The sequence below is a fragment of the Ictidomys tridecemlineatus genome, chromosome 4, assembly GCF_052094955.1.
Source record: "Ictidomys tridecemlineatus isolate mIctTri1 chromosome 4, mIctTri1.hap1, whole genome shotgun sequence".
NCBI classification, from domain to species: Eukaryota; Metazoa; Chordata; class Mammalia; order Rodentia; family Sciuridae; genus Ictidomys; species Ictidomys tridecemlineatus.
Window position 1 is genome coordinate 95,231,452 of NC_135480.1, and position 11,182 is coordinate 95,242,633.

Below are 11,182 nucleotides of genomic sequence, written 5' to 3' on the forward strand. Positions count from 1 at the left end.
ATCTTATTTTTTCCACCTGACCCTTCCCTTTCACTATTGTATTTTTCCTCTTTGACAAGTAACTTAACATTGTCACTGTTTTTTACTGTGTAGGACCTCAGTAAGCATGAATCACAGTCAGGCAATGGGTTAATAAACTAAGGAACTGATTTTCATAAATTTGTTTGCCCAAGAACCTTGATTTACTCTTCAACTAACTTTATTACAAGAGCTTCATTGAAAATGGTTCCTGCTTAACATAGTTTAATTCATACTTTTGGGTACCCAGTATCCATTTTTTATTATTCTAATTTGTTATACATGGCAGCAGAATGCATTTCAATTCATAGTACACATATATAGCACAATTTTTCATATCTCTGGTTGTACACAAGTAGAGTCACACCATTCGTGTCTTCATACATGTACTTAGGGTAATGTCCATCTCATTCCACTATCTTTCCTACTCCCATGCCCTCGCCATCCCCTTTGTCCTATCTAAAGTTTGCCTATTCCTCCCATGCTCCCCCCATCATCCCCATTATGTATTAGCATCCTTATATCAAAGAAAACATTCGGCATTTGGTTTTTTGGATTGGCTTACTTCACCTATCATTATATTGTCCAACTCCATCCATTTTCCTGCAATGACATGATTTTATTCTCTTTTAATGCTGAGTAATATTCCATTGTATGTGTGTGTGTGTGTATATATATATATATATATATATATATATATATATATATATATACCACATTTTCTTTATCCATTCACTTACTGAAGGGCATCTAGGTTGGTTCCACAATTTAGCTATTGTGAATTGTGCTGCTGTAAACTTTGATGTGGCTGAGTGCCCATATAGCCATTTCTGAATGAAAAAAAAATCCAGTGTGGCTGGATTCTTTGGATTCACCTGAAAAACTCAGTGAAAAAGAGAGGCATATATTGTTCTCCATGAGTGAATATGACAATGAGTTGGATCTCAAGAATTTTCCAAAAATGTAAATATTTTTATTATGTTTATGCAGAAAGCAAAATGTTAAAATTAACAAATCTACTTCTTTAATTAGTATTTTATTCTTCAAGTTAGACATTTCTCTCCACATTTGACATTTGAATCCCAATTCCTAAAAATTGCATGATTTGTTAAACCCTAATGTTTAGACTACATTTATTTCCTTCTTAAGAAATAATTGCATATCAAAACAGCTATCTGGATGTATTTATCTGTGTAAAGAACGTGTTAGGAGTGTGACCAGATTGCATTTATAAATATTATTATAACACTACCATAAATTAAGTAAATAGCACACAACATCAGTAGTTCAGTTTAGAATGACTCATTTATCAGTCCAGTCAGAATCATTACTCAGAAATAACTCAGCAGACTTTGTGGTCTTGTAGAGATGACAAAAATAAGTAGACTGAAAATACCTATTTGGGGGATTGTCTGGAATATTTAATACCATCAAGATGACATCATCATCATCATCATTATCATGTGGAAGGATGAAATATGAATTTGGGCATTTTCCCAGGCTATTCGGTTGACATTATTCAAAAGAAGAAAATCACTGCCTAAAAAACAGTTCTGGAACTATGAAACATGACTACATAAAATCAGTAAGAAAACCCAGCTATTGTTCTGAAATCATATTGAGAGAGTTTAAAGTATTTCAGACAATATCTCATCTTGTCTACAAGCCAGTATTGTTTAATGACATTTCTTCGGTGATTGTCTTGAAGTGGCAATTAAAGTTTTTACTATTTAACCTTCTTTTCTCATATGAATTATAAATTTGTTTGCTTAGAAATTGAATTTTATTTCCTTATGGCTCCCACATCAGCTGTTATGACTATTCCAATAAAAATGCTTATTTTTTTTTAAATTTAACTTTTGGAACTGTACAGCTTATAACAAGGAGTTCATAGTTTCAGATTATTTTTAAGTATTTTTAAAAGGTAAATTTCATCAGGTTTCTTACCTACTTAAAACCCTTAACTGGTTTAACAATGTTTTAAAATCCAGAATTCCTCTTTATGCCTATAAATTTTGCTGAGTTTGATGACTTTTTCAGATTCTGTTTCATCATATGCCTTCCCTGCTTTCTTGTTCTTGGTGCTTTCTCCTCATTGGTCTCTTTTTGGGTTCATGAGCATGCTACATCTTATCCTAGGGTGCTTTTCTTCTCTGTGGAAATAGTACCTTCTCAGAGAAGCATCTTGTGATCATCCTATCTAGAGTGGCCTTTTTCAGGTAATTTTCAGTTGATTACACTATTTCTCTGGCATTTATTGTACCCTGAAGTTATCATTTTTGTCTACTTATTATCTTTTTCTCCACTGAGGTAGAAGTATCATGAGGAGAAAGTGCCACGTGACACAAAGTCATTCAAATATTTGTTGAACTAATAAATACATGAATGACTCTTACTCTTTAAATTCATAGTTTTATATGAACTTCTTTCTTCCTTAATTCAATTCCATAAGGGAGAAAGCACTGTACTCCTGAAGACGGCACAATTGAGGGCCCTAAGGAGCCCTATACTACTGTGCCCATTGCTCATAATGTAACTTAAGTGATTTGGGGTTTTCAAAGACCCCAAATGAAAACTTAGCCAAAAAAATCATGTCTTTTGTACATGTTTATCTTTATAAGCCTCAGTTTGCCCTATTAAGTATTTCAAAATTGGAAGCTTTAGTTTTCCCATAATGTATGTTTGTGTGGTAACTATCTTGTTAGATTCTGAGGACATGATATTCTTACACAACAGGTATGGAAATAAAACCCCTTCCAAGGGTTATTTAACAAAGTTGCGGTTTACAAGCAGAGCAATTTGAGGCATGACTCTTAGTAAGAACAAAACTTGGGAGTTGATTACTGAGAAAATCAGAGTAATCCAGGACTAAATAATTTGCCCAAGGTCACATAGCAGTGAGAAACAGAGCCAGGATTTAAAATTAGGCTTGTCCAACTCATTTACTTCTATTACATTTTAGAATATCCCCAGGTAAAATATATAAACATTTGTGTATTTATATGTTAAATATATTTGTATGTTTGCTGTGTATCTGTTACTAACATCATGTACTATATTACAACCTCTCAGCTTCTATGAAAGGATTATAAATAATTTTTTTAAAGTTTGACTGTATTTATTGTTTTTTTGTTACTGAACACTTGAACATATAGTCATGGAAGTCAATTGTAAATAACCTTTACAAATTTTAAAGTAAAATGAGCTAAAAATTCATTTTACTTCTCAGAAAAATATGATTTGTTTCAGTAGTTCCACATAGCTTGAAGAACTGATTCAGAGACTAACAGATGGGAACAGTCTAATGTAGGGAAATTGCTGAAAGCACAATTAAATTGCTAGAGTATACCACAAGCAACAATTTCCTTAATTTTCTTCAAACACACAATTTGAAATGATTATGTGCTTACAAAAACAAACAGAATAAAGCAAAATGTTTTATAATCTGTAGTTTCATATTCACAAATATGTCTCAAGGTTAAAAGTTTAATATAATTTGATTTTATAATTTATAACCTAATATATAAAATTAAAACAGCCAGATTATCCTATTATATCAATACAGATTAGGCACCTAATTAATCCTCTGCTAGTGTTTACATGTCAGATGGTGCATATATTAATATGCTAAAAACTTTTTCAGGGTTTTATTTTATTTTATGGACCTTCCATTCTTAGTTATTATATTCAATACTGCTTGGCAAGAACCAGCATAAGCTATGTCAAAGAATTGTGATCTACAAATAAGAAGTGTTTTGTTTCACATATCGCTTTTGTACCAATTAGAGGAAAGAACCACTAGAGAAAAAAATATGTAGAGATCTGGATATAGGAATTAAAAACAATAGATTTTCAAAATATTTTGAAAAGCACAGATGAACTAGTTTTGATTGCCTTGCTGGAGCTTCAGGGTTCATAGTGTACCAATTCCTGAAAACACTGTTTCTTTAAATTTAGAAATTAAGAATGCAAGGTCTTCACAAATTAGTGAGTTTGGAACCTCTGACCAGGATTTCGTTATCTGAGTTTTTAAAAACTTTAAAAATCAAACGTTAAATTGGCATCAGCATGTTTATTCCCAAATTACAAATTGATGAAATTACATATTAAATCCTTTAAACATAACATTAAATATTTAATTGCAAAAATTATTAATCTTTTGGACTGCCATTCAGCTCCACTTCTAAGGGATGCTGATAATTTCTGACTGGAGAATATGAGGTTTAATAGTAGTTATGCAAAGATTTTGATATCCCTAAAACTTGAGGGAACTTAGCTAGGTTAGTTTTCCCACTTCTTTGATGAAGTGTGGGGAAAATTGCCTCTATCCCTGAGGGAAGAGATGCCATAAGTAATGATGACAATGATGATAGTTGGTAACATTTATTGAGCATTTATTATGTGTCAGGCACTATGCCATGGAATTTAGATTTATCTATAAAAGCAGAATGAAAACATTGATTAATTATACTTTATATAAAACAATTCGGTATAATTTGAAATCTACTTACTAGGCCTTCAGTAATTTAGAAGTTGGTGAAAAATTATTTGAATTTTTGAGGTTAAGTGATTGTAATGAGCTCAGTCTTGATACTGTTGTGGTAAAAAGAAAATTTGTTTAGAAACATGATATCAAGTGAATGTTGAAAGGGCAGATGGACTTGGCAAATCTAGAGATTATTTTTATTAAAATTCTTGGTAATGAACAGAAGACAGAAGACAGAGTTTCTTAAGCCAATATTAAACCTAAGATTTTTATACACTTTTGAAATTGCATACAAATTGTAATGTTCATTTGTATATGTGTATAATTTTCACTAGATTCTCAATATATGTATGGAAGATCCCAGGACACACAGTTAAGACATATCTCAACTGAGAGACTAAGAGGCATCCCTGAGATAGGAACTAAATGACAAGATTATGAAAAAGAATTATAATTGTCCAGAAGAATAAAGCACATCAAAGGTTATCAACACAAAGGTAATGGTTTAGGGGAGGAATCTGGAAAAACAAAGGGAAAGGCCCCAAACTAGACTATGATACTTTCATGTAGGGAAATGAGCCAATTAGTGAAGAAGATGGAGAAAGACCAGGTAAACACAGAATCAATAGGGAGAGGTGTTTATTTTGGAGACCAGTTAAGTGTTAGATATAATTGAAAAGTCATAAAAAATGAGAAATGAAAAAGGATAATGGCTTTACCCTAGGGGGAGTTATTGAGTGACTTGAAAGGAATTTCAGTGGGGTATGAAACATAGAAACTGTATCAAAGGGACTGATGGGTAGAAAAGGAAGTTAGGAAAGGAAGGTAGCCTGAGTCAACCTCTCAGGTTAACAGCAACAGTAATAATCATAACTGAAGCAGTAGCTAAGATTTTTGAGCACTTTTATGTCTCAGGCACTATGCCAAGGCTTTGTTTTTTATTCAGACTTTTAAAATTCAATCTTTGCTTAACTGTGGATGGTAGATACTATTGTTATCCCCATTTGGGGATTAGCAAATGGAGGATTCAGGAGGTTGAGGAATTTGCCCAAGGTCCCATAGTTAGCAAGCTTGACAATTTGAACCCTTCATTTTTAGCACCATTATATTAAACATCAAAATATATCTCTAATCTTATAAAGGAATATTGAAGATTTCAGTATCTGCTGCAGAATTTATAGAATAAATATTTTTTATATATAAAGTGGGGAAAATACAATTATAAATAGATTTTCTCACATAAAGTGAAATACAGAAAGGGTAAACCAAAAACTAATTTTTAAAAGTTACTTAGAGAGGAAGGGGGCAGGGATGGCAGCAAAACTTAGTGTAAATCTTATTACGGTTTTAATTTTGGCATTATGTGAAGCATCCAGTATTATTCAAAAAATAGGGTTAAAGAAGAGAGAGAAAAATAATTCCTAATATTTGAAAGCAAACACACCTGTCTTATGTCACATTGGCATCACACCATACACAGGTAGCTCTTCCAACTCCATGTTCTATAATAATAAAGATAAAAAGAACTATAAAGAAATATTAACTTTTAAATTTTATCCAGTAACTTCATTGTTAGTAGTAATATTTGTTCAGCTATTTTGAAATTGTTTTATGTTTACTGTAGGATAAAACTAATAATTTATGTTAATATTAAGAACCAAGCTGGGTACAAGGGTACACTCCTGTAATCCCTGAGGCTTGGGAGGCTGAGGCAGGAGGATTGTGAGTTCAAAGTCAGCCTCAGCAAAAAAGCAAAGTGCTAATAAGCACCTCATTGAGACCCTGTCTCTAAAATAAAATATAAAATAGGGCTAGGGATGTGGCTCAGTGGTCGAGTGCCCCTGAGTTCAAAATCCCCAGTACCAAAAAAAAAAAGAACCAAGATTTTTTTTCATATTTATTTTTTAGTTGTAGATGGACACAATGCTTTTATTTTGTTTATTTTTATGTGGTGCTGAGGATCGAACCCAGGTCCCCGCATGTGCTAGGAGATCACTCTGCCACTGAGCCACAACTCCAGCCCCAAGAACCAAGATCTTTTAATGTAAGAAAAAGGTATACATTTTCAAAGAAATGTAATATTTAGAATGTTAAATTTTAAGTGGACATAAGTAGCATGAATTTATGAACATAAGTAGCATGTATTTATGAATTTTTTAAGAAAGTACTTACCTCTTAGCTTTGCCCTGAAAAGGCTTAAAAGCAGTGCTGACCCAGCAGTAACAAGCACCATGCACACCCAGGTACCGTTCCCTATAAGGAGAGCCAGACTTCTTAGAGAAATGATTGATTCCAGGAAATATTCAAGATAAGAATGGGGCACTTTTATTATTCCAGAAGACAGCAAAGCTTACTATTTCTTTGTTTATGTTTAAAACAAAAAACAGATGGGCACAGTGGCACACGCCTATAATCCCAGAGACTCCGGAGGCTGAAACAGGAGGATCGCAAGTTCAAAGCCAGCCTTGGCAATTTAGTCAGATCCTATCTCAGAATAAAAAATAAAAAGCACTGGGATGTAGCTCAATGGTTGAGTGCCCCTGGGCTCAATCCCCAGCACCAAAAACAAAACAAAATAAAAAAACATATGAAATAGTTTTCACTGGCCAAAGATAGGAAAATCTGAGTGTCAAAAGTAATATCTACAGTTGATTGAAACAAATTGAACATACAAAATTCAGGTGTTCATTATGATACTTAAAAGAATTGTGAAAGAGAAAAAATGATGCTAAATAATAAAATAAACAGACATATAAATTTTTTTAATATTTTTGAGTTGTAGGTGGACACAATATCTTTATTTATTTTTATGTGGTGCTGAGGATTGAACCCAGTACATCACACATGCAAGGCAAGTACATCACCACTGAGCCTCAATCCCAGCCCAACAGATATATAAATCTTAATAGTCATCTAATGTGCCAGTTCCTTACTCTGAAAGTTGGTACTTACTGAGAAAGAATTTAGCATTCCTCCTTCCTAACCCATTCAGACTGTATTTCACAATAACTAAACAACCCTAGTTGTCAAGAGAAAAATTTCCCTACAGAAGAATTCCATGTTGTAATTGGGCCTGAAACCAAATCATAATAATCATAATTTGTAATCCCTAGTGAAATCATTGATTCACATAATGGCCATCAGTGAACACTAAAACGGTTAGCACTTTGGTTCTCAAAGTGTGGCCCATGTATCAGCATCTTAAGCATTGCCTGCATACTTCTAAAGAAATAAGAAGTTCTAGGACCCTCTCCAACACATTAGAACCTCTATGGATAGGTCCCGGGTGTCTGTGGTTAACATTCCCTCTAAAGGTTAGATATAGTTTGAGAACCATCATAGTAGGAGAAAGATTGATGGTCATCTTTAATTGAAGGATCAAGCCCTCACTCTCGGAACTCACTAATCAATCTCAACACTCAAAATCAGGAGAACCTAATAATACATTCTCTTAGTAGATGCACTTATGACATATTCTTGCTACCTTCCAGCAAAAATTGAACCTAAATCTATTCAATCCTTTATAATTGAGTTCCAATTTATAGTAAATATAGGGAGTATGAAGAATAAGTAAAACAATCTAGTGAGGAAGCAAAGGACAAATCCAGAATGTAGAACAACCAACCGGTGGGCTGGGGATGTGGCTCAAGCGGTAGCGCGCTCGCTTGGCATGCGTGCGACCCAGGTTCGATCCTCAGCACCACATACCAACAAAGATGTTGTGTCCGCCGAAAACTAAAAATAAATAAATAAATATTTTTTTAAAAAATTTTAAAAAAAAAGAACAACCAACCGGTGTTTTCAAGTCAGTGTCATGGAGAAAAGGGGAAGTAGAGAGTAGGGAAATTAATTCAGAATAATTGGGCTCCAAAGACGAGACGAGTACATTCTGTTTGGATTCTGATTCAGATAAGCCAACTGGAGAGATGTAAATTCAAACTGGTACTAGATGATATTAAGGAATTTTAATTTTGTGAGGTATAAAGATATTTTTGGCTATGTAGAAAAATGTCTCTCTTTTTTCTTTTAGGAGATACAAAGTATTTAGGGTGAAACAAAATGATGTTGAGATTTGCTTTAAGTTACTAAAGGAAAAAAAAGAAATTAATCAAGTGGCAAAATATTGAGAACTCTGGAATCTGGGGAATGTGTTACACTATTTTCTCTACTTTTACGTATGTTTGAAACTTTCATAATAAAAAGTTAGAAATTTTAGAAAAATGGCTGAAAATAGTAAACTTATTAGGATATATTTATCCTTTGCTATCCTTTATCACATTGTATTACCTGTTTGCTTGTCTAATACTACTCTTTCTTTTTTATGATACTGGAGATTGAACACAGGGACACTCAACCACCGAGTCACATCCCTAGCCACCCCCCCCCTTTTTTTTTTTTTTTGGAGACAGGGTCTCACTCAGTTCAGTTGCTTAGGGGGCCTTTGCTAACTTGCTGAGGCTGGCTTTGAACTTGGCAATTCTCCTGCTTCAGCCTCCTGAGGGCCCTGCCTATACTAGTATTTCTAAGACTATTAGTATTGATTAAATTGTCCAATCTATTACAGACCATGATTTTTATGAGATACAATAAAAATCAATTACAGGGAGGGCTGGGGATGTGGCTCAGTGATAAAATGCTTGCCTGCCATGCATAAGGCCCTGGGTTTGAGCCCAAGCACTATCAAAAAAAAAAAAAAATCAATTACCAGAAAAGCAAAACAGGGGCTGGGGTTGTAGCTCAGTGGTAGAGTGCTTATTATCTAGCATGTGTGAGGCACTTGGTTTGATCCTCAGCACCATATAAAAATAAATAAATAAAATAAAGGTATTGTGTCCATCTACAACTAAAAAAATATTTTTAAATAAAAGCAAAACAGGACAGGGGGACATATGAAATATAACCCAAAATGTTTTTACTAAGGTCAATAAATATAAAGTTACATTTCACTTAATCAGAACAAATGTAAACATGGGGAAAAAGAATTGATTTCAAAACTGTCCATTCATAAAAAAATACATAAGTAATCACTATAGAGAATGGATATTACAGTTATGAGTTTGTTCTATAATAAATGAAGTTTTTAATGTGAAACATGAGTGTGCTTTATGCACGGTAACTTGAGAACTTTAGGCATTCAGTTGAGTTGAATTGGTAATAGCATTCCTCAAGTGAATGGTGTATTCTAAAACAATTGTGTTTGTGGCCACAGGTTTCTGCTTGTTACTTCTATTACTGATTTCTCAACAGATAGAGTATTCATGGATGCCTAGATTACAGAAATAACAAAGAATGGGGAAAATAATAAATATACTGGAGTACTTGCTGAGATTTTCACTTAAAGAATGAAAGTACCACCTCTTGAAATAGGTTGTCTTTTAATCTCCTTATTTTGGATGTTGCTGTCTTTCTTACACTGCCGTATGTTTATTGATTGATATCTGATGACCTTTTTTGTTTCCCTGGTCATTTAAAGTACACTGTGCCTTTGTTCATTGGACAGTGCCCTTCCTGATGCCAAGCTTCATAGCGTCTTTTCTCTCTTTCCTGTGGTAATGCCAGTTTGGATTGATAGTGTCAAAAAAAAAACAGTAATTATAGATTTCATTATGCTTCCTGTGATTCATTTCTTTGTTGGTAGTTTGGGATCTTTTTTCAGATATATTAACTTGTACCTGTTTACATTGAATCTGTAGGTTTCTCTGTGTTGCTGAAGTCTCAAAAATCTTTCCCACTAATACATATTAACTCAACATTTTCAGTCAAAAGAAACTAATTAAAAGATTCCCTCACAGAAAGCACATTGCAGTTGTTTGTACAAGGGGCCAACCTTTTATTATGGTTCTCCCAGCTTATCCAGTGTGGAAGTGAGATGTTGGCTCGCTCTCACACATAGAAGGCACATTGTCCACTGGACAATTATTAAATGTCATCTCCATGATAACAGTATGAAAGGTTTTTTTTTTTTTTTTTTAGAGAGAGAGAGAGAATTTTAATATTTATTTTTTAGTTTTCGGCGGACACAACATCTTTGTATGTGGTGCTGAGGATCGAACCCTATTCTATATCAAGCAATTAATATACTGATTAGTCAAACCTTTTATAACCCAATCATTTCATCTTGATAACTTTCTTTCCTTGTCTCACATGTTAGCTTTTTGGAGAATACCTCATATCGAACTTTAACACTCCCCCTCAAGATAATTTCAGGGGGCTTTTAGATCTTCAGATAAAAGTTCAATAAATTGTAATGTTTAGTTCTATCAGAAATTATGTACATAGTATATATAGAATTGATTTTAAGGTAAACTGCTTTTAAGACGATTGTAACATTGCACAAAAAGATAGCTAACTTGTCTTATAAAACATATTTTTCTTATACTCATGCCTTCCAGTCATTTGTCATGGCTATCAGAACAGTGTTCAGTTTGGAAAACAAGTATGCATGTTCTTGAGTAGGTCAGAATTATCCCTATGGATTGAAAGTTTGGGAATTATTTAAGTTGCTTGAAAATTCCACCATATTTCATGGTAGAGGAGATTTATATAATAATTGTGTGAAAATAGTATTTAAGGAAAGATGTCCCTTGTCTGATGAGATGCCAGAGAATTCATTCATGTTCTCTGTCTTACATAATCTTTATTTTTTAAATGTGGTTAAGAAAAATAGCCAATATATTT

At 33.4% G+C, this 11,182-nt stretch overlaps 1 protein-coding gene across 5 annotated transcripts in view; it reads left to right on the plus strand.

The window, feature by feature from the left end:
• Sik2 (salt inducible kinase 2) overlaps positions 1-11,182 on the plus strand; it is a 119,413-nt gene that overhangs the window by 63,738 nt on the left and 44,493 nt on the right. Inside the window, exon 2 of one of the 5 annotated variants that reach the window (XM_021732407.3) lies at positions 4,840-5,001. The exons of the other annotated variants lie outside the window; for them this stretch is intronic. The gene's annotated coding sequence lies outside the window, so the exon portion shown is untranslated. The remainder of the gene's footprint in view (positions 1-4,839; positions 5,002-11,182) is intronic. 5 annotated transcript variants of the gene reach the window in all.